Below are 25531 nucleotides of genomic sequence, written 5' to 3'. Positions count from 1 at the left end.
TTACACACTTTAGATGCTGGTCAGGACACACACACACACACACACACACACACACACATGACAAAATCTTAGTGTCACTAGCTAGCTAAAGGCAGTGTCACACTGGGACAAAAGTGGCTTACATGCTAGCCACTTTTGCGACCTGCTAGTCAAACTGACCCACGGTGAGCGAGATTTTGCTTGCGAGGCGAAATGGATAACAATTCTCGCTCACAACTTGTTGTTGGGATTAGAACTCCAATGAGCCTATATTAATTTTGTAACTGGTGAGAAAGTATTCTGTTATTCACAGAAGGAAACTTCAACTAAAATAGTTATGTAAATGAAATTTAATTCATGTGGTTTTTATTCACTTTTAATTTTTTCCTGTAACATGAAATGAATATTCCGACACTCGGGTGACCAGCTCGCGGAGGCTGTCTGTTTTGTCTCCAAACAACAAGTAGAAATTAGATTTCGATATGGATCCTGTGACAAGGAAAACTCTAGTAGACTGCTTTGTGGCTCTGGAGTTGCTAAAGTAAGTTAGGAGGTTGTAGAAACTGATTAAAAGGGAGTGGGTACTCCGTGGTGGTTTGTTTACAAATGACCATGAGGTGCCAAGGCAGACGAACTGTTAGCCGTTTCGGCTTGCAAAAACACACGAGTGTGACGGACACTCGGCTCTGCTAGCCGTTTTGGCTCACAAAACTGGCTCGCATGTTAGTCACTTTTGGTCTAGTGTGATGCCACCTTAACTTGTGAACATAGCAGGGCATTTTAGCGAGCTATTATCAGGTGTACAGTTATGTCAATGTGTCGGTGTGACTTGAACATCACTCTATCATTCATATCCATGCCATATCCATATCCATATATTGTTCTTATTTTCCACAGTCCACATCAGCCACGTACTTTATCAGTACACCCATTTCCCGATGTGGTTTACATTTGTATCGGCATATTCTGTTTACTTTAGGGTCCGCTCTGATGCTCCGTTTTCCCTCACACTCGGTAAATCTATGCTTTATGTCACCAACTTCTCTAGCTTCTGTTCACAACTTCGCCATTACCACGCCGTTTTACAAGAAAAAAAAAAAATGTTTACCAGAGGATACACAGATATATGGCGAGTACACTGATATATACTTCATGTTGTTTTGCGAGAGTTGAGTTTTGGCGAGATAGCCGCACAGGCAAAAGGTCCCTTTCAACTAAATACTGCAACCAATGGGTTAAGATATTTAACCCGTCACGTCCCGAGGTTTTCCGCACCTCCGACATCCCCCAGTCCCGAGGTATTTTCGATTTTTTTTTTTTTGGCTAAAACCTTCGCTTTTGGTGAGAAACATCGAAAATTCATAGAGAAATCACTCACCTGAGGTTTAAAGTGCCCAATCCAGGTAGGAGTTCCTCCTTACCTGAGTGGGTTTTCTAACATGCTGGCACCAAGGAAAACGAGTTCTATGGGAGGGTAACTATTTTATCCACTCATAAACGGTATTTATTTATTTACTTGGTACGAATGTATATGTAGTATGACAGTATATTGGTTTTCAAGCAGTAATAAAGGCATTATAAGCATTGTTTCACTCACTAACTAATCACCATACCTGACCTATTTTTGCCACACTACCTGATCATTATTTCTGGCTGTTTCTTCTTCTAATGCTATGTAAACATTGTCCTCCACATTGTCATCGATTGGGGAATCACTCTGGCCCTGAATAACTTTACTAGCCAGGTCACTGGTAACAGGTCCTTTGCCAAGACAATGGCGTGAGGGGGGGAGGGGGGAGGTTATGCAGTGTAAGGCATTGTCCCTGCTTGGTATCTTGTACAGGAATAGAGGAAGGTGTCCCGTGTATACATACGAAAAATCACGTGCGAAAATTGAAAATTGTGCAAATTAGGTACCTTGCAATTGCACGACGTACTGGTACGTCGCCGGGAATGGCAAATGCAAATCGTGGTGACGTACCCATACGTCGTCAGGACGGGGCGGGTTAACCCCTCTGTGGCCGAAGGCCCGGAATTTTCGGTGCATGCCAGGCCGACGCTGGGGCCATTATTTGAAGTTTCAAAAACTGATTTTTTTTCTTGCCATACTAAAGAGAAAGTTCAGATGCACCTAACCGTGCAAATCCCAGCTTCCTAGACGCATTCTGTGGCTTGTAATGGAGCGCAGAATTTGCAGAAATATCGGCAACCAATATCTGCCGCCCATGGGACTGCCGCAACGCAACTGGGCAGGCGTTATTTTTTTTTTTTTACCTCCCAAAACAATGTGAATGGTGATGAAATGTTGTGCATATATGAGACATGATGATATCGATTGATTTCAGTACATAATCTGTTAGGAATGACTGGATAAACAAAACAAAAAAAATATGAATACTTTTTCACCTTTTTGATATAAAATATGTTTATGGTAGTTTCGAGTTAATTTTTAGGTTATCGTTGTGTTCATGCTTGGAAAAGGGAGCGAAAGAGTTGAATTTTCGGTCCTAAATGAGAAAATTGCGCGTCCTCCAAGGCTCGACTCTGCCACGGGAGAATAAAGTGGAGGGTCAGATCCGATTAGCAATACAGAAGTTGAGTCGCAACTTTGAGCTTCCACACCACGAGCATGGCTAAAAATAGAATCGTAATGCAGTTTCAGATCTAAGAATAAGTCTAATTATTATAAGTACAGATACAAAGCAGAAATAAATACGTTTACAGACGGGGGAAAACATATTTTTTCCGTAATAACATGTTTATCTTTATCATTTTACGTTCATCTTTCTCATTTTACCTTGTTATTTTTGCAACATATATTGTTGGCTCGTAAACAGGGTGGTTGTGTGTGTTTTGCAAGGGAGGAAAAAGATTGTGTCTTCTGTCTGGGTCGAGATAATGGGTGTAACTATGTGTTTTTATGCAAGGCCACGAGCGAAAAAATCGTTCATCCACTCGTCACGACAGCAGGTGGTGAACTGACAGATGATATGTGACAGGGTGAAGAGAAGGTCAGTCTCATGTCCCAGATGTTCGTTCACTTCCCGAAGGTTTTCACAGTTTTCTACAAGTTGCACTGAATCTAATGATCCAAACCATTACAGCAAACCTGAACAAATAGGTAATGATACCAAGACAATAATGGATTTTTCACTTATTATCATGTCTTTTTTGTATGTGCCTGTATTACTTCATAATCGTAAACAGGTGGTTGTGTGTATTTTGCAAGAGAGGACAAAGATGATATGTTCTGCCTGGGTCGAGATAATGGGCGTAGTTGTGCTTTTTAGGCATGGCCAGGAGCGAAGAAATCGAAAATCCACTCATCACAGCAGCAGGCTCTGAACTGTTTGATGGGGTGTATGGGAGTGTAGTGTAGGTCAGTGTGAAGACGTTCAGAAGATTCGTTCACTTCCCAAAATTTTTTGCAGTTTTTTATAGTCCGCGCTCAAACGACGCCGGTGGCCATTTATCGGCTAAATGTCATTCGACGCCAGCGGCCTCGGAGGGGTTAATTGTCAGAGTTGATGCCTAAAAACACAGTGCTATGACGGAAAACCTCTTTAATTTGATTTCGGGATTGAGGCATTCGCCAATTACAGCCGAACACTCACTTGGAAAATTCGAGATTCCATGGGGTTCCTACACCTTTATGGGTGAGTTTGAAGTTCATAAACTTTACTGAATGAATGTATTACATATGGAAAGAATTTCAGTTTTACTTCACACAAATGTAAACCTATTAGCTACTGCATAGCATGATGGTCAGGTCAAGCGGGCCTGTTAGGGCAGAGCTGCTCATTTCCAAAATTAACTGAGAGTAAACATCACTCTACACAGGTACTCTGTTTTGAGGAAGCTCTACATTGAGTGGCAAGCCAAATGATTTCCTGTAAACCAGGAAAGCATTTAGAATGCTGGAGTGGTAACCTTATAACCAACCGGCACGTGTTCCCTACGTGACACAAGTGGGTTTGTGGAGGGTCAGTGCCTCTCCCTGGAAAACAACTAAAAATACAACAAGAAGCCTCGGACAAGGACTGACCAAAAGATGACGATTAAGGACCGAACAATGGACATGGTATGGATGGCGGCATGGAATGTAAGTGTTGCAAGTGATGAGGTGAGAGAAATTGTCCAGGTGCTTGAGGATGTGAAAGTGGATGAATGTGGTTTAACTGAAACTAAATGTAGTGGAGAGAGTGTGATAGAATGGGAACATGGATGGGGTATATGTGCAGGAGTAGGTCAGAATGAGAGGACAAAAGAAGCAGTGTGTATTGTTGTAACAGATCGAAGGAGAATACAAGGGAGTATGGATCAGTTGGCTCAAGGATTGTGTAGGTAAGATTGAAAGGTGGACTACAAATGTGAGCGATTGTTTGCGTGTATGCACCAACGCAAGATCGTGCAAGCAGAGTGAGAGAAGAGTTCTGGACAAATGTGGAAGTGTGCATGGAAAAGTCTGCAAGGAATGAGTGTTTTTGACTGGTGATGTGAATGGTAAAGTAGGGAATGTGAAGGTGGGTGGAGTAGTTGGTGAGTGGGGTGTGCCTGCTGAGTTTTTTTTTTTTTTTTTATGTAAGAAAGAAGGAACCAAAGGCCAAAAGCCTGCAAACTGCTCCTTCCAAGAAAAAAACAAAACAATAAAAAAGAGAGCCAAAGCCAAGATTCTTTCATTTTGAAATGCCTGGACACACTGCATTTGAAAGACTGGAGATCATAGGAAGTAGGAAATACAGACAGAGGGAGACAGTTCCAGAGTCGACCTGTTGCATAAATGAAGGACTGGGAGTAACGGTTAATTCTTGCATTAGAGAGCTGGACAGAAAAGGAATGAGAGTTTGTTGCTAGATGGGTGCTATGCACACATCGTAGAGGTCGAGGGATGCAAGCAGACAGTTCAAAGGAGCAGTGACCATTGAAGTAGCGATTGAAAAGAGATAAAGATGCAACAGTGCGGCGAAGAAACAGAAGTTGAAGGGAGCCACTAAGAGGAGGAGAGTTGATGAGACGAAAAGCCTTTGACTCCACCCTATTGAGAAGAGCTGTATGTGGGGAGCCTCCCCACACATAAATTGTACTCTAAACAGGGGCGAATAAAACCCGTATATACGGTCAACAACTGTACAGGGGTGAAGAAGGTACTGAGTCGGCTTAGCACCCCAATCTTTTGGAAGCATATTTTACAAGAGATGCAATATGATTTTTCCAAAATAAGTCCCGAGTGACTGAAACCCCAAGCATGTTCAAGGAAGATGCAGGACTGAGCTGGATATTATTAAACATTAGAGGGTACCCCTGTGGAAGGTTGGTTCGCATTGATAGGTGTAAAAACTGAGTTTTTGATGCATTAAAAACAAGATTATTTTTACCCCAGTCAGAGATACGAGCCAAGTCAGACATTAGGTGTGCCATAGCCTCATCTCTTGTTTGTTGAAGTAACTGCTGAGATGGACATTGTGGGAACCGGATGGAAAGGTGAAGGGTGGAATCATCAGCATACGATTGGCTAGGGTTAAATGCACAGCTTAGAAGGTCATAGATGAATAAAAAGAGAAGAGTTGGTGATTGGACAGAACCCTGAGGATCACCACTGTTGATAGATCTAAGAGAAGAATGATGGCCGTCTACAATAGTACCTATAGAACGGCCAGAAAGGAAGCTATAGATGAAGGGACAGATAGAAGGATAGAAACCATAAAAGGGCAGTTTGGAAATTAAAGATTTATGCCAGACTCGATCAAAAGCCTTTGAGATGTCAAGTGCAATGGCAAAGCTTTCGCCAAAGCCCCAAAAGGAGGATGACCAGGAGTCTGAAAGCTAGGTGAGAAGATCGCCAGTGGAGCATCCCTGACGGAAACCATACTGACCATCAGAAAGAAGAGTGTGATGGAAAAGATGCATTAAAATTTTTCTGTTAAGAATTGACTTGAAAACTTTTGAGACACAGGATGTTAAAGCAATTGGACGATAGTTTGAGGGTTGGGAACGGTCATCCTTCTTTCTGACTGGCTGAATGAGAGCAAACTTGGAACAAGAAGGAATGGTACAAGTTGAAAGACAAAGGCGAAAGAGTTTACCTAGGCAGGGTTTAAACAATGAAGCACAGTTCTTGAGGACAACAGGAGGGACTCCATCAGGTCCATATGCCTTGTTAGTATTGAGGATAGTGATGGCAGAAAATACATCAGCTGAAGAAATATTAATGTCAGCCACGAGGACGTCTGAGGGGGAAGATGATGGAGGAACAACACCAGAATCATGTAAGGTGGAATTGGAGGATAAAGTCTGAGCAAAGAGATCTGCTTTATCAGTAAAAGAAATAGCTACAGAGCCATCAGAGTAGAAAAGAGGAGGGAAGAATGATGAGGTAAATTTATTAGAAAGGTTTATGGCAAGATGCCAGAAGGAGTGGGAAGAATTCGAGCTGGAGAGTTGAGAGCACTTAGTACGGATGAAATTATTTTTAGCAGAGCGAAGAACAGACTTAGCATGATTCCGGGCAGAAACATAAACAAGATGTGATTCAGGGGTGGGTTGGCTCTGGTACCTTTAATAGGCCCTCTCCTTGTTGCAGACAGCATTAGAACAAGTGTGATTAAACCAGTGCTTTCTTCCATTTGTCAAAGGATATGAGAGTAATGCGGAAGGCACACTCACATGGCTCCCGGCTATGGAAGCAATAATCATTATATGGAAAATCAAAGAAGTTCTGCCTGAGGACCTCCCAATCTGCAGCACCAAAGTACCACAGACGACTTTTCTTTGAAGGGTCCACAGGCCATACCGGCGCGATAGGACAGGTTAAGGTAATAAGGTTGTGATCGGAGGAACCCAACAGAGAGGAAAGATTAACAGTGTAAGCAGAAGGATAAGTTGTAAGGAAGAGGTCAAGTATGTTGGAGCTCTAGCCAAGGTGGTCAGGGATACGGGTAGGGTGCTGTACAAGCTGCTCTAGGACAGTCAGGATAGAAAAGTTATAGACTTATTCACCAGGTGGATCAATGAAAGGAGAGGAGAGCCAAAGGTTGTGGTGAACATTGAAATCTCCTAGAATGGAGATTTCAGAGAAAGGAGAAATGGATAGAATGTGTTCCATCGTAGAAATAAGATAGTCAAAGAATTTTTTGATAGTCAGTAGAATTGGGGGATAAGTAAACAGCACAGATATATGTATTCTGAGAATGACAAGAAAGCCGAACCCAGAGAGTGGAGAATTCAGAAGAATCAAGTTCTGGAACACGAGAGCAAGATAAATCATTGCTTACATATACACAACATCCACCTTTAGCTTTAAAATGAGTATAGAGAAAGTAGGAGGAAACAGAAAAGGGTTTGCTGCTCAGTTACCTCAGACAGCTGAGTCTCTGTCAAGAAGAGAAGGTGAGGTTTAGAGGAGGAGAGGTGGTGTTTGACCGAGAGAAAGTTAGAGGAAAGGCTGCGAATGTTGCAGAAATGAAGAAGTGAGTCAGACAGTGGTCCCAGGCATGTCTCTGAGTTGTCACCAGGAGAGGCGCGGATGGTGGGAGCATTTATGGTCCACCCCCCCCGGGGACTACGAGGACTGATTTTTTAAAAGCTATTTTACTGTTTTTAATTTTTAAAAGGAAGAGTAGTGTGTATTGTGCATGTAGTTTGGTGGTGACAGTTGGAGAAACTTGTATCGGAGAGCATGCTGGCCTTCTCTCTGTTAATGAAGCACTGAAAAAGTTCAGATAGATGAGAATGACAGTGTTTTGGTGGACATTTGTGCTGGCAAGGGGTTGGTGATAGCCAGCACCCTCTTCAGGCACAAAGTGATCCAGAGGTACACATGGCGAGTGATGAGAAGGGTGGGTGGTGAATTGAATGAAAGGATGGCAATGATTGATTATGTTTGCAATGATGAAAGGATGCGAAGGTGTGTAACAGTTCAAGAGCATATAGAGATTGAAGGAGTGTGATTTCTGACCACCACTTGGTGGTGGTCAGAATTAAGGTCCAAGTAAAATGGAAAAATAGAAGAAGGGTAGGACGGGAGGAGAGAGTAAATGCAAGGAGAGTGGAAAGGTTACAGGAGGATGAAAAAAAAAGGCAGGATATACGAGAGAAGTGGAGGAACTACTGGGTAAATATGGACTGGAGCAGATGGGGGAAGTGGAAGGTGTGTGCAAGATGTTCACAGAAGATATCTGTGAGGCATGTGAGGTGGTGTGTGGGATGAAGGGAAGATGAAAAGGGGTGCAAGGAACAGCATGGTGGAATGAAGAGGTGAGACAGGCTGTGGCACAAAAGAAGAAAACATATAATGAACAGCATGGTGGAATGAAGAGGTGAGACAGGCTGTGGCACAAAAGAAGAAAACATATAATGAACAGATGAGAAATAGGGGCATGGAAGAAGGTGAGAGATGGAAGGCAGAGTTATATGTAGAAAGGAAGAGAGAGGTGAAAAGATTAGTAAGAGAGAGTAAGAAGAGAGTGGATGAGGAATTTGGAAGGAATTTGAGTGTAAAACAGAGGGACTGTAAGAAAATGTTCTGGAAAGAGATAGAGAGAGTTAGACAAGATGGCAGTAAAGTTAGTCAGGGAGTGAAAGATAAAAAATGGTAGTGGAGAACGGAGAAAAAGTGAGCAGATTGAGAGAACATTTTAAGGAACTGTGGAACACACAGAATGAAAGTGCTGTAAGTATAAGTGGCTGGGGAATGGCTGGGAGAAGGAGGGAGGTGAGAATACAGGAAGAAATCAGTAGGATGGAAGTTGTGGAAGCAATGAAGAAAGACAAAATGGGGAAAGCCCCAGGAATTGATGGAGTATGTGGTGAAATGCTGAAGCATAGGGGAGAGATAGTAGTAGAATGAATGTGGAAGATGTGCAGATTGGCCTGGGAGGAAGGTAGAGTCCCCGAGGATTGGAAGTCAGGGGGTATAATTATTCCCTTGTACAAAGGGAAAGGGGAAAAAGAAGTGCGTGGTAATCATAGAAGCATTTGTTTTCTTAGCATAATAGGAAAAGTATATGGCAGGATACTTATTGACAGAGTTAGGGAAATAACAGAGGAATTAGTTGGAGAAGAACAGGGAGGTTTAGGAAGGGAAGAGGTTGTGTAGATCAAATATTCATTCTTAGAACTTTAATGGAAAAGTTACTGGAGAAAGGAAAGAAGTTGTATGCAGCCTTCATGTATTTGGAGAAAGCATATGACAGGGTGGATAGATAAGGACTGTGGAAAGTATAAAGAATATATGGAGTACATGGGAATTTGTTGAATGCTGTGAAGAGTAAGTTTGAGGGTGCTAAGGCTGCAGTGCATGTGGATAGTGAACTGAGTGAATTTTTCTATTTGAAGGTTGGGTTGAAGCAGGGATGTGTCATGTCTCTATAGTTGTTCAATCTGTACATGGATGGGGTTATAAAAGAGGTACAAGGCATGGCAGTGGATGTTGGAGTGGCCCTAATGAGAGAAGGCAGTTTTTGGAAACTCCTTGTACTGTTGTTTGCATATGATACTGTGTTGTTGAGTGAAGCCGAAAAGGAGCTGGAAGGCTTGGTGGGTGGGTTCGGGAGAGTGTGTAAGAAACGGAATCTAAAGATGAATGTAGGGAAGAGTAAAGTTATGGTCTTCGAGAGAAGTGAAGTCAGTGAATGTACAGTGAGGTTGGATGAGGAGGAAATGGAAAATCTGAGTACTTTTAAGTACTGTAGTGTGATGAGTAACGATGGAAGTTTGGACGGTGATGTGCTTGAAAGTGTACAACAAGGAAGACAGGTTGCTGGTTCCTTGAAAGTAGTGATAGAAAACAGGGAAGTGAGCATGGAAGTGAAGTTACTACATGACAGTATTGTGATACCAACTCTAACGTATGGAAGTGAAGGTTAGACGTTGTTGAAGGGACAGAAGTCAAGAGTGAGAGCAGTGGAAATGAGTTATTTGAGAGGAGCATCTGGAGTCTCCTGGAGAGACAGACTGACAAATGAGGATGTGGAGCGTTGTGGTGTGGATGCTGATGTGATAGCAAGCGTTAGGAGAAAGACACTGAGGTGGTTTGGCCATGTGGAAAGGATGGAGAGTGAGAGACTGACGAGGAGAATGTATGTGAGTGAGGTGGAGGGGGAGAGAGGGAGGGGGGAAGCCAAGGATGAGATGGAGAGATGGAGTGGAGAGGTATATAAAGAGGGGTGTGTGAACTGGGAGCAGGGCAGTGAAATGGCAGGCGGGGGACAGGAGGACGTGGAGTTGATTTGTTTGTGGCCACCTCATATGGGATTAAGGCGTCTGGCAATAGATAGAAATATCGCTCGTTTGCTTCGCTCTCTCGCACATAAAAATACGTGATCTTGGGGATGTTCATTTTGGAAAGAACTGACGTTTGTTTAAGCCGTCCAGAACTAGGTTGATATTTTTATCTTGCCATCTTGCTATCGCTGTACGAGTATGTTTAGTGTGGGAAAGACGACCCATACTGAAGCAAAACAAAGCAAACTTTCAGCACAATGATACCTTTCTTAGTTTATGTCTCTGCTTAATTTTTGAAACACCTCTTGTACTGTACAGAAGAGATTAATGAAACAATAATGTGCTTACAAAACATATTCCATGTATACTCTCAAATAATCGCGGTCAGTTCACTGGCATTTGTATAAGAATGGTTGATGCTGTCACTCCAGTCTGTAAAACCAGTTGCGTCAGTTTGTGGCAGGGAAGTGCTCCCAAACTCTTCCTCCTCTCAAAAACCCTGCAGTCACCCTGATGCCACAAAAGAGTGATAATGCATTCGCTACGTTGCTGTAATGTGTAGTCGGAGTAATGGTGGATGAAAAAGTACAAAATACATGAGAAACCAGGAAAGTAAAAATATAGTAAAAGTAAAGTATGCATGGTTTCAAGGCTAGACAGAAGCAAGTAAAAAAAAAAAAAGGTGCTTTATACTTCGTCAATGTCCTAAGATCTTGACCAGTTTTCTTAACTGATTATTCTGTTACCATAATCAAGTTGTTTCAGGCAAAACAGTGGTAGATAAAACTGAAATCTGAGAATGAAATGTGTCACACAGATGGAAAATAATCAACATTTCTCCACAACGGTAATGAGCAGTATTGCGTTTTGCATGCACTATTGATTTATCCATTTTTCCTTGCCCCTGCACACACTTCTTAACCCTTCAGATTCCAGCTGTACACAGCAGTAACCAGCTATTTGATTGTCTCTGATTTGGGAGACGGCTTGGGAAGGATGAGGGAGGAAACGAGTCTGCCGCGAAATGCTGTGCCCACCACCCCCCAGAACAGGGTCACACACTCACTAGGATGCGATTGGAGTGAGTACTGTACTGGAGAGACGGCCGTAGAGACCCTGGTCCAGTAGGCTCTCCACTCCCTCAAGCACGATGACGTATCTCCAGATATTGGTCACCGTGATCTGTGGAAAGAGTTTCGTGTACCATTTCACTCTCAGTATTTGTGCCATCATCAGAATTATCTCCATTGCTTTACCCCCCTCCGGCGAAACCCCTTACAGGAGATGGTCATGACGGAACTGCCCCTATGGCCTAATATATCTCTCCCACTCTGCCATATACTCTTCTCCTTTTCCCTGTCTCACATCAACGTACTGATCCACCATTTCCTTCAGCACCACTTTTTTTTTTATGCAAGGAAGAAGGAACCAAAGGCCAGGAGCAGATAAATTGTTCCCTCCAAGAAAAAACAAAATACAAGATAACAGAGAGCCAAATTCAAGATCCAAACATTTCGAGATGCCTGGACCCACAGTGTTTGAAAAACTGGAGATCATAGGCAGTAGGAAATACAGACAAAGGAAGACAGTTCGAGAGCTGAACTGTAGCGAAATTGACAGACTGGGAGAAACGGTTAACTCATGCATTAGAGAGCTGGACAGAAAAGAGATGAGAATTTGTTGCTAGACGGATGCTATACACCCGCCGTCGTGGTGGTGCGATGCAAGCAGACAGTTTAGAGAAGCAGTGACAATTTGCGATAAAAAAGAGATGAAGATGCAACAATGCGGCAAAGAGACATAGGTTGAAGGGAGGCAGTAAGAGGAGGAGAGTTAATGAGATGAAAAGCCTTTGACTCCACCTTGTTCAGAAGAGCTTTATGTGGACACAAGTGAGAGTGTTACCCCACACATGGGAGAATAAAGTCCTTGTATAAAGGCAACAGCTGTGCAGAGGTAATGGATGCATGGAGTCGACTTAGCACACCTAATCCCTTGGAAGCAGATTTTACATTCGAGGTAATAGTTCTTTCCAAGATATATCCCGAGAGAATGAAACCATAGATATGTTTAAAGATAATGCAGGATTATGCATGATATTGAAAGTTAAAGGGTAGTCCTGTGGTAGGTTTTGTTGAGTTCATAGATGTTAGAGCTGAGTTTTTGATGTATTGAAAACAACAAGATTACATTTACTCCAATCAGAAATATGAGCCAAGTCAGACATTAGGTGTGCCATAGCCTTATCCCTTGTTTTCAGAAGTAAGTGTTCTGAGGGATGCTCCGGGAAGTGAATAGAAAGGTGAAGGGTTGAATCATCAGCGTGTGAGTGGATAGGGTAGTCTAGAAGGTGACTGATGAATTAAACGAAGAGAGTTGGTGATAGGACAGAGCTCTGAGGAACACCACTATTGATAGCTCTAGAAGAACAGTGGCCATCTACAAAAGCAGATATAGACCATCCAGAAAGGAAGCTGGAGATGAAGGCCCAGATAGAAACATACAGTAGGAAGAGTATGAAAGTTGTTCGGAAATAAAAGATTTATGGCACTCTATCGAAAACTTTAAGATGTCAAGTGCAATGGCATAGCTTTCACCGAAGTCCCGAAAGGAGGATGACCAGGAATCTGAAACGTCGGTGAGATCACCAATGGAGCATTCCAGGCGGAACCCATGCCGACAATCAGAAGGGTTGTAGTTGAAAGGATGCTTTATTAATTGTTTTTTTTTTTTTTTTTGTTAGGAAGAGTCGAAAACTTAATATACAGGATTTTAAAGAAATTGTGCGATAGTTGAGAAATTGTGCGAGGGTTGAGAATAGTCACCTTCTTTGTTGGCTCAGTGAGAACAAACATCCAGCAAGAAGGGAAGGTACATGTTGATAGACAAAAGAGAAACAGTTTACCTTCGCTGGATGTAAGCACAGAAGCACAGTTCTTGAGGACAACAGGAGAGACTCTATCAGGCCCACATGCCTTGTTAGTACTGAGGCCAGTAATGGCAAAAAATACATCAATTGAAGAAATTTAAATCTCAGTCATGAGGAAGCCAGAGGGGAGAAGTGATGGAGGAACATCACCGGAATCGTGAAAGGTGGAGTTGGAGGAGAAAGTCTGAGAGAAGAGTTCTGCTTTATCAGTGGAAGAAATAGCCATAGAGCCATCAGTGCAGAAAAGAGGAGGGAAGAATGATGAGGTAAAGTTGTTAGAAAGATTTTTAGCAAGGTGCCAGAAGGAGAGAGAAGATTTCAAATTGGAGTTCGGAGCATTTAATACGAATGAAATTATTTTTAGCAGAGTGAAGAACACACTTATTATGATTCCAGGCAGAAGCATAAAGGAGATGAGAATCAGGAGTGGGTTGGCTCCAGCAACTTCTGTAGGCCTTCTTCCCATTGTGGACAGTATATTATTTTTCATTAGTCAAAGGACATGAGAAAGGAATGTATGCTACGATACCCGAGAGAATGTCCTCCATAATGCACAATGCCCACTCAGATAGCTTTCAGCCACGGAAGCAGTAATCATTTCAGGGAAAATAAAAAAAGTACTGCATGAGGGCCTCCCAATCAGCAGCTCCAAAGTACCACAACCAACGCTTCTTGGGACGGTTCACATGCCTTACTGGAGTGATGGGATATGTTAAGGTGACAAGGTTGTGATCGAAGGAGCGCAACGGAGAGGAAGGATTAACAGCGTATGAAGGGTTAGTTGTAAGGCAGAGGTCAAGCATGTTGGAACTCTCTCCAAGGCGGTTACGGATATGGGTAGGGTGATGTAGTCTTGTTCACCACATGGATCAGTGAAAAGAGAGGAGAGCCAAAGGTGGTGTTGAACACTGAAATCACCTAGACTGAAGATTTCAGAGAAAGGAGAAATGGATAAGATGTGTTCGATCTTTAGATTAAGATAATGAAAGAATTTTTCATAGTCAGCAGAATTAGGAGATAAGTAAACAGTGCAGATCTATTTAGTCAGAGAATGACAGAAAAGCACAAGCCAGAGAGTACAGAAGTAAGAAGATTCCAGTTCAGGAACTCAAATGCAAGATATATCATTGCATACATACACGCAATAACCACCTTTGACTTTGAAATGAGTATAGAGAAAGTAAGGGATGAAAAGATGTGTTTGCCATCAGTCGCCTCAGACAAATGAGTCTAAGTTAGGAAGAGAAGGTGAGGTTTCGAGGAGAAGAGGTGGTGCTCAACGGAAAGAAAGTTTGAGGGAAGGCCATGAATGTTGCAGAAATGAAGAAGTGAGTCAGTGGTTCTAGGCATTTCACTGGGTCGTCACCAGTAGAGGGGCGGATGGTTGGGGCTTTGATGGCCCCCACCCTTCCGGGATTCCGAGGCTTGGTTATTAGATGCCTTTTTCTTTTTTTTTTAATAGGAAGTGTAATGTGCATGTAGTTTGGTGTTGACAGTTAGAAGAACTTGTACTGGAGAGCAGGCTGGCCTACTCTCTAAGTTACTGAAACACTGAAAAAGTTCAGCAAAGGGGGATGGTCAGGAGCTAGTCCCAGGGGCTAATGAAACAGTAGCTCCAGCTCTCCCTGTCATCAACTTTCCATCCACTTTGGGAGTGCCGCCTTGCTGTATTGGTGTTCAGCCTCCTCCAACAATATCCTCAGTCTCACTTTCAGAAATTTTGTTGCCAGTAAGATGAGCACTGTGAGCGCGTGACGAGCGAGCGAGTGTTTGTACGTATGCCAAAATTCATAATTTCATCTCTGCTTAAACTTTAACCATTTCTGGTGAGGTACTTGATCAATAACAGAAGAATAATTGAGCTAATATATATATATATATATATATATATATATATATATATATATATATATATATATATATTTCTCTCTCTCTCTCTCTCTCTCTCTCTCTCTCTCTCTCTCTCTCACACACACACACACACACACACACACACACACACACACACACACACGTGTAAACACACACACACGCACACGAGCAATCAACACAGGAAAGCAAAAAACAACTCATACCACACGTGTCACTTTAATTATGCTTTGAATCAATTTAATAGCGAAGCACATCAATTGAACCCCTCAGTACATTCCCTTGGAAAGCTGGGATTCCAAGGGGTTTATTTGGTCTCATGAGTAAATATATAGCTAAAAACAAAATTTACTGACTGTATGTACAAGTTGCTGAAAAAATGTCTTCCCTATCTTACATAGTAGAAAAGTTTTTAACCTCTGAAAACCATTGTGGTCAGGTCGTGTTGTTTCAGGTTGGGCCGGGTCGTGTGGGGCCGCTCATTTCTCAGCGTAATGTGGAGCTTTGCTCACTCGTACTCATCTCATAAAATTATAACAATATTTGCGGTAAAACTTAGTAGCTCTAAATATATCTAATACTATTAATGACTTAAATTCTCAGACATGAAGGTTGATGCAGAACAAGAAGAATGCACAGTAAAAGACAAAAGTTGTGTCACGAAGGTTGGTCAGAATATCTGCTGTGGTGTGGTCTGCTTTGTGTCAGACGGTTGGTAACACTCGGCGGCAAAGAGTAGTAAGAGTTTGGCCAACTGCTGTGCTGGGCGCCATCTTGCATCGAGCGTCACCGACCGGGTGTATGAAGACAATGCTCATTTTACAAGTATTAACGCCCTAGCCTTGTATTTTGGTATAGGTCATATATATATATATATATATATATATATATATATATATATATATATATATATATATATATATATATATATATATATATATATTCCTTAGTTTACATCAAACCGAACTGAAAACAAGTAACTACTGTACAGTATCAGCCTAACTATCTAACGAGTTTAGTACGTCTGAGTCTACAGCAGTAGTTAGAACAGATAGGAATCTTAAGTGACAGATACATAGACGGATGAACAAAAAAAGTTAGAGAGAATGAGAACAGATATACCCACGGATAACAAACAGGAATTGTGTGGTGTCCAGTCTTTCCGGCGGACTTTAAGTTCTCATTCTTTTCTTCTTGTGGGATCTCTAGGAAACCTAAGCAGTATCTTACCCATACCTGTGCGGTTGGAACATCGCCAGGGTGCCCAGTATACTGAACCATCTCGTGGTCAACTGTATGTATATAGCAGGTGATATGGCCATAGAAAGTGTAGCGTCCTCCTGGATCTCTGTGTTTTCTTATGGCAGTCATGGAAGTGACGAGGTGAGGTGAGGATGCAATATGGCGCCCATATGTCACGTTACCGGTTCTCGGCCATTCACATGTGACCGCACGAGGTGAGGTCTGAAACAGAGTTGGCCAAACATTTCCTACTCTATGGCGCTGGGTAACACTGACTTGAGTTGCTAATTGCTCCAGGTGACGGGCCTGTGGATGCCAGTGTATTTTTTGTAACTAAACAAAACTAATCAGCATATTAACTCTTTCTGACTGCTGTTTTTATTTACTATGTATGAAACATTTCTCATCTTTTCTTTTTATTACAATGTCCACATCGTTGCAATTCAATTGGTCAAATAGTGTTTGGAAGTCAGTTCTCCATCTTTATAAACTGTAAATCAGCTAAACAGGTTGATAACTGTGACGAGGAACTGACATTATTTAACAGAGTTGTAAAACAAAATTGACACAGAACAGAGTTACTGTATCATGATAATCGAATTTTTCCTTTTAGAATGGCTGGTAAACTGAAATCCACAGACGAGTTCAAATACATAAACGAGATGACTGAAGACTATGCACTACTGTTCATCTGCTTCATTGTAGGTGCATTTCATTTCTTACGTCGTAAGCACTGTTTGCAGGTGCTGCTTCCATCAATGATTGTTTCCTGGTCCTATAGTGGTGTGGTAACAGGAGGACGACCTGAACAATGACGATTCTCGGTTGTGCCTTCCTCCTGAATTCACTTACTCCATCTTTCTGTGGCCATGTTTATACTAAATGTTTGAGCAGTCTTTTTAGGATTCGCTTCCTGTAAATAAAGAGAGCTCATGCCACCTCTCATCTCTCTAATAGTTGGAGTCATGTTGCTTTCCCTATCCATATCAAGGTATACTATGTCTGCTTGGCGTTTTGTGTTAAGGTGAAAATATTGTCCAGGTGATCATAAGCTAACCGTTTGCATTTCGTCTATCATACGAAATTTTAGACTCACTAATTCGCTTGAGTTGATGGTAAGGCTTCGAAATTTCCTGGGTTCACTGATACCATCATCCTATCAGCAGCAGATATAAAGCTTGAGGAAGTCAGGGTAGCCAACCATGAACAGAATATGTAACTGTGCTAGAGCTGTCACAATGTGTCAAGTGCTGCACGTAATCTTCAGACAAAACAGTGACACAACTTTTGTCTTTGACTGTATTTAGCTTAACCCATATTGCACTGGCCAATAATATATATATATATATATATATATATATATATATATATATATATATATATATATATATATATATATATATATATCAATCATTTCCTGTGGCACCCTCGGGGATGCATAGGGCCTCGATGAACTCACACCACCACATCCTATCTTGTGCTAACTCCTCAAAATCTCCCCAACACTCATCTCCAGCTTCCCGTCTCATTGTCCTCACCCACGTCTCTTTTGGCCTTCCTCTACCTCTCCTACCAGGTGCCACCCACCCTGTTGTTCCTCGTACTATTCCCTGTCTCCTATACACATGTCCTAGCCACTTCCATCGTGAGAATCTAACATATTCATCGATCGGCTGCACTCCCGTTATTTCTCTAATTCTACTATTTGGTATCCTTTCCCACCACTTAACTCCTAATATTCTTCTAAGTGCTTTATTTTCAAACACCAAGAATTTATTTTCCATAGTCACTGTGCTGTACCAAGACTCGTGTCCATAAATTAAGATACTCCTAACCATTACCTTATAAAGTTTGATTTTTGTATGCACAGAGAAATTGTTATTATTCCAAATATTTTTAAGCATTCCCATTGCCTGATTAGCCTTCTTTAACCTTTCCTCGAATTCAAGGTTCAAAGAACCATCCTTGGCTAAATAAGTACCTAAATATTTAAACCTATCAACTTGCTTTACAACCATACCTCCAATTACACATTCCTGCGCATTTTCCATATTCATATTGATTATTTCAGTTTTTCCACAATTAATAACCAAACCCACCTTGCGACCTTCACTCACCAAACAGTCCAACACTCTCTGCATCTCTTCTGGCCCATCACTAATCAAAACTATATCATCTGCATAATCTAAATCCAAAAGTTTCCTGTTCTCTCCCCAAAGTATACCTGCACCGGTTTCTGTTCCAACACGTTTCATAATGTAATCAATGACCAATATAAATAGTAAAGGCGATAGAACACCACCTTGAATTACTCCGGACTTGACTTCAAACGAATCACTCAGACAACCATCAACCATCACTTTACAAAATGTGTCCTCATGCATGTTCATAATGACCCTCACAAACTCCTCTGGTATTCCATAATGTCTCATGATCTTCCCCATAGACTCTCTCGAAACACTATCAAAAGCCTTTTCAAAATCAACAAAACAAAGACTTAACGGTACTCTCATTTCATTAACTTGCTGCATCAAATGCCTAACTATAAAGATCTGATCATTGCATATATATATATATATATATATATATATATATATATATATATATATATATATATATATGCATTTCCATGACAACCGAGTTTCTTTTCTTTTTTCCTGGCTAAATGGGCTTAACACAACAATATATGATCCCTGACACTAATAACAGTAATCACCAAAACCAGAAAGTTGGATGAATCAAGCCCAGTTGGTGCCACTCGATCTCTGTAATCTTTGAGGTTATCATGAGAACAGAGCAGCTGTGAACTTGTGAAGACTGTCACTCGCCTTCCACGCACCTAAATCAGAGTTGTAAGCGAAGCAGAAAAATGTCTGAAGGTAACAAGATACGTTATTACTTTCCACTTTACTTTTATCAGTGCAGTAGGACATAGATCTACATTGCTGGTGGTTTAGGGCGGGATGTATATCTACGTCCCTGGAGTAGTACAGGTTAAACATCTCAAGGAACTGGATGCATTAGAAACATTAATTATTTCAGGGTCCACTTTCCAATCATGCTGGCGATGCATCAGAGTAACATAAAGTATTTAAAAGCAAAGTTTTCAAGTAATACACATTGTGATACTTGAACCTGATTGCCACAAAATGAAACAACTGATAACTTTCTACCTCCTCCTTTGGTCACAGAAATCATATAAAAATTTGTTCAACTGTTTTTTCTTTGGGAAATTAGTACCTTTTTTTTTTTTTTTAATCTCCTTGGAACATTATCACTTTTTTCTTTCTTTCCTATTTTTCTACTCCTTGCAAAAATGGAAAGGTCAGGAAATACTGCTTACAGACAACTTAAAAACTGTTTTGACTGTGAGTAATTATCGATCTGCAAGGCTGAGATACTTTTTATATATTTTTTAAATTCATAACGTACTGTAGAAAGATGGATGTAGTTTCTCTAATGAATATTTGAGTTTATAATAAAGAGGAAATACTGAGGAAGCAAATGCTGTATACTGTATGGCACGTAGAGAAATCTGGAAAGTGTATTAGAGGAAAATCGAAAAAAAATTATCAGGCAGTGTAAACATGTGTTCAAAATCCCCTTCATACTAGCTACTGAGGTGAATACAATTAGATTAATTATGAAGTAAAAAGCAGTTAATGACAGATGGGCAACTGAGCTGGACATTGTTTCATAGTTATTCCTATACAAATAGATTTACTGAGAAGGAATAAATACTCGCAAATGATATAGGAATACAAAGGAGAGCAAAGAGCAACTGATGTAATGATCCTCTCAAGGCTGTTTGTTGCAGACACTGGGTTGTATTCCCAATGATTAAAGAAGCTTTGTAACTCCTCCTCTTTACTGTTTTATTCTTTGATATAGCTGGTTAATACTGTTTTATACATTGTTTATGCAGGGAATATGAGCTCATATCTCAGTGACAGAAAGATAGAAGTAGATGATGTATATTCCAATTTCCATTAAATGAACGCTGGCATCCCACATGGATCAGTTCTGGCTCCAACCCTATTCCTAAATCATATTAATGATCATTTATCTGTCACCCATAATCCCATCCATTCATATGCAGATGACTCAACACTATACACTGCATTTACACTTAACCATCCATTCATAGAGTTTAATATCTCTAACTCACAACTCAGTACAGCCATCTCGATAAATCAAGACTTAACTGGTAACACTGAATGGGGACAAAATAACTTGGTCACATTTAAAGCTAGTAAAACCATGTGGAGAGGATGGAGGGTGAAAGACTGACGAAGAGAGTGTATGTGAGTGAGGTGGAGGGGGAAAGAGGGAGGGGGAGGCCGAGGATGAGATGGAGGGATGGGGTGGAGAGGTATATGAGAGAGGGGGGTGTGAGCTGGGAGCAGGGGAGTGAAATGGGGGGGGACAGGGTGACTTGGAGGCGATTTGTTTGTGGCCACCCCAAACGGGATTGAGGCGTCTGGCAATAGAAATAGAAAACCAAATATATGCAGTTTACAAACAGACAGATATTGCAGGATTCTCATATTACCTACAGTACTAGAAATATTCCCAAACCGAAAAGTATTGAAATTTTTGGCATTTCACTTAACAGTGCCCTCAGCTGGACCTCTCATGTCACATCACTTGCTAAAACCGCAACAAGGAAACTTGGATTATTGTACAGACTTTGTAGCTTCTTCCCTGTGCACTCTCATGTAGAATATGGCTCATCCATGTGGAATGAATGTGGAAAGGTTGCACTAAAGGTACTAGACAAAACTCTGAACAAAGCTGTACCAATCATTAATGGCTCTGCTATTACAAATAAACTACCTCCCCTACAGGGAAGAAGGAATGTTGCCTCCCTCGCAATAATTTACAGAAACTTTTATGGCAAATCCACAGACGAAGCTGAATCCATTGTGGTACCTCTCCATGCTTTCCCCTGTGCTACAAGGGCATCTGGTAGTGCTCATGACTGGAATGTCACATTGTCGTATCACAGAACTTCCGACTATCAGAAATCTTTTATTCCCCGAACTGCGTCTCTTTGGATATATATATATATATATATATATATATATATATATATATATATATATATATATATATATATATATATATATATATATACACTATTAAGCTGTTCTTTTTTTTAAACATACAAGCGATTAAAAAGGTGCGGGTGCATGCAGACGATGTTTATTGCAAAATTCTCAGTGATCCTCCCCAACGTTGGTAAACGTGCTTTCATGTGGTGGTCATAACACTTGCTGGTTACATTTGTTATAGTTCTTTTATATTAGGCTGACCTACAGTACATTTTCATCCTCTGGTATCATATTTCACACACCTCATACGCTACAGTACTTAGCCCTACATGCTTCTCAGGACATTTCTTCATGACTAGCCTCATATTCTAGTGCCAATTGATTAATACAACTGAATGTAAAAGTTGGAGCGATAGCAATTTTAGGCCAGATTAGCGTAAAATTATAGTCAGTATTGCTATCAGATGTTGATTATGATCAGTTATACTGATCATTTAGGAAATAATCTGTCCCCTCCTATGGGATTTTTTTTTATCCTGTCTATATTATGTTAAAGACAAATTGCTATATCAGCCAATTAGTTGGACTTTTATCTCTTTACTATCTATATTTCACTGGTCACTGCTCTTCTGGATTGTCTGTTTGTATCAATCCTCCATTACAGTGGACGCCCAGCACTAGATCTATAATGCACTTATTCTCGTTCAGTGAGAAGACTCCCTAGCACCTTTTCCTCAGCGATTTATTTTTGGATCCGGCTGCATAAAACAAATTGTACCCTACTAACGCGGAGTATGGCGATAATAGAATGATTTAAGCAACACAATAGACGAGAGTAACGTACAAAGGGAAAATATATTCCTAAGGAAAAGGCATTATGGAGCTTTCTTAACGGACGAGAATACAGGTCTAAGTCATTCATGAATGCAATACGTCAACTCTGTCTTACTGAAACTGTTTTTTCTCTACCAATGATCCCCAGTCTTCTCAATGCAGTTTGTTAATGCAGGCATCTTGGAATGAACAGATTTTGATTCTGACACTCTTATTTAGATTTTGTTGTTGTAAGGAACAACTTGTGTTTTTATTTTATCCTCGTGGCAAATTTCATCAGAAGCCCTTCGAAATGCAGATGATTGAAGGATCTTACTTTAATAATGATGATGAAGATAATGATTATGATAGTAATAATAATAATAATAATATAATAATAATAATAATAATAATAATAATAATAATAGGCGGTTCCAAGGCACAGAAAACCCGTCCCTGGCAGTCATTTTAGTGCTGACGCAATAAAACAACTGTATATCTAGGCAAAGATGTCACATATCAAATTTAGAGTAAACTGGGTGAAAACTGATGATTTTTTGCTCATCTGAAATTTTTTGCCTGACCCGCCTGACACTGACCACCCCTACTTCTTTCGTAACTGGGGGTAACCCCCATGATGTACTGAAGCGTGTTATAGGATGCAGATTTGAAAGATGCAACTTTAGGTTTTGATTTCATGTCGATATAACGAACTTAAAAGGAATTATGGCGAGCAAAATAATTTTTTCTAAACATTTTTTGGGCCTACGGTCTGCGGTTTGGACCATTTTGGCCCAAAGAATAGTCCGTGATCAGAAGGTCATAGCCCATCATCCCTGTAATTTTTGTCAAAATCGGACCAATAGTTTTCGCGTAAAACTGTTAACAGACAGACAAACAAACAAACAGACAGATGAGAAACCGAGTGATAACAATACCCTTCCCCGAGCCCCTCCGGGGCGGGTATGGGTAATAATAATATTAATAATAATAATAATAATAATAATAAATAGTAATAATAATAATAATCCATCCATCCATCCATCATCCAATCCTACATTGCCCCATGAGGAGCGTAGGAGCCCGGGGCTAGGCAGTTGGTACCGACATTTTGGATGAGAGTGACCAGCCTCACTCATTCCTGAGTGGCATTGCATGAGCAATCAACCCCAACCATCCCTTGGATATAAACCTTCACCGGCTCCATCCGATTGGAGTGCAATAATTACCCACTAAACCAACAGGCACCAAAATTTGGTTATATGGTTACCACCTAGCATAGTAAATGGTTTCCTGGTGTTCAGGAAACCATTTGGCTTGTCACTCAGTGTAGAGTCACCCACAGACAGAAGGAAGAGGAAGGAATGAAGGAAAGAAAGCAGAAGGAAAAGGAAAGACTGAAGGAAAGAAAGACAGAAGAGGATGGAAGGAAAGAAGGATGGAGGAGAGGAAAGGGCAGACACCCAACAGCAGCACTACATCGAGTGAGTGGATGGTGAGCGCCCCCACCCACCACTAAATAATAATACTAATAATAAATAATAATAATAATAATAATAATGATAATAATCCATTAATCCATTCATCATCCAATCCTACGTTGCCACATGAGGAGCATAGGAGCCCGGAGCTATGCAAGTTGGTCCTGATATTTGAGATGAGAGTGACCAGCCTCACTCATCCCTGAGTGGCAATACAAGAGCAATAACCGCAACCACCCCTTGGAAATAAACCTTCACCGGCTCAATCCGATTGCAGTGCTGTAATTACCCACCAAACCACCAGGCATCAGAATTTGATCATATAGTTCCCACCCAGCATGGTAAATAATTTCCTGGTGTACAGGAAACCGCTCGGCTGTAGTCATTCAGTGTTGAGTCACCCACAGACAGAAGGAAGTGGGAAGAATGAAGGACAGAAAGACAAAAGAGGGAGTGTAAAGTCACCTGTAGGCAAAAGGACGTGCAAAGAATGAAGCAAAGACAGACAGAAGTGGAAGGAAGGAATGGAGGGAGGAAAGGGCAGACACCCGAGAGCAGCACTAGATCGAGTTAGTGGATGGTGAGAGCCCCCATCTACCACAAAATAATAATAATAATAATAATAATAATAATAATAATAATAACAACAACAGTAGTAGAAGTAGTAGTAACAGTATTAGTAGCAGTCCCTCCGTGGGAACCACCTTCACGTGGGGAGGGGGGGGAGGAGAAGGATAAGTGTTTGCTCTGTAAATCTAGTGGGCTGTATCAGCGGGGGGAAATCCCCCCACCTGAACTCGGCAGGAGGACCTGGTTACCCATGCTGAAGGGACCTTTAATAAGGAGTCAGACTATGTGTTCTCAGGTCCCCAGGCTTGTGGATTGCCCTTAAATGGGTTAAGGCTACAGGAGTAAACCCCAAATGAGAAATGGATGATCGAGGTCCCATGGAAGGCAGGGCTTGACAGAGCTCCCAGCAGACTCTTGGATCCCTGCTCAGTAGATTGTCGTGAACCTTCATGCTACCATCACAAGCCGGGAAAGGCCAAGTGATGTGGTGGTAAGGACTGCGCACCCTCACCATCACACCAAATCCATTCATTGCACAAGCCCATTGTCATATTCATCCTCATTTCCTCTTTCACCAAAACCAAAGACCTATGGCAACAGGATAGGATGACATTGACAGGTCATGGATGTGGCTGGAAGTCAGTAGCTTGAGTCCTGCTCATAGGTGGCATTGCCCCAGTGGTCACTGGCATGATGGCATAGGAGCAGGTTATGTCTTCAGCAGCATCTAGTGCGACTAAGCAGCAAGAAACCGATGACCAACTGCTTGCCTCTCGTGGGGAGGGGTTTAGAAAAGGTAACCTAAACATTTGCTGCTCTGCATTACTTGGGCAGATAACTTCGTCTGTCGAGGCATTCCACATTGCAGTTGATAAAAACAAAGGAATCACCCTGACACTTGCTACCTGGCATATAAGAACCTTGCCTGATACGAACCACGCCGTAGGACTATCCTTATTGCCCATGAACTGAGAAGATATAAAAATTGACATTATTGCTTTGTCTGAGACTTGCCCTCAGGACAAGGCAACCTAACAGAAGCAGGAGAAGGGTATAATTATTTCTGTAGAGGATACACAGACAATATAAGAAGAAGCAAGATGCGGTGGTAAGGTACAGCAAACCCGTCCCCAGCAGTCATTTCAGTGCTGACATATAAACACAACAGGCTATGTAGTCAATGATGTCACATATCAGATTTGGAGTAAACTACAGTGTAAATTTGCAGTTTTATGCCCATTTGAAATTTAAGGCCAGACCCATCTGACACTGACCCCCCTACTGCTAACTGGGGGTGACCCCCCTAATGTAATGAGGCATGTTATAGGATGCAGACTTGAAAGACGCACCTTCTGGTTTTGGTTTCATTTCGA

This window comes from Coenobita brevimanus, chromosome 25 (genome assembly GCF_032717465.1).
Source record: "Coenobita brevimanus isolate Jiangsu-jjx chromosome 25, ASM3271746v2, whole genome shotgun sequence".
NCBI lineage: Eukaryota > Metazoa > Arthropoda > Malacostraca > Decapoda > Coenobitidae > Coenobita > Coenobita brevimanus.
The sequence above is the reverse complement of the archived record's forward strand: the minus strand, read 5'-3'. Positions refer to the sequence as shown.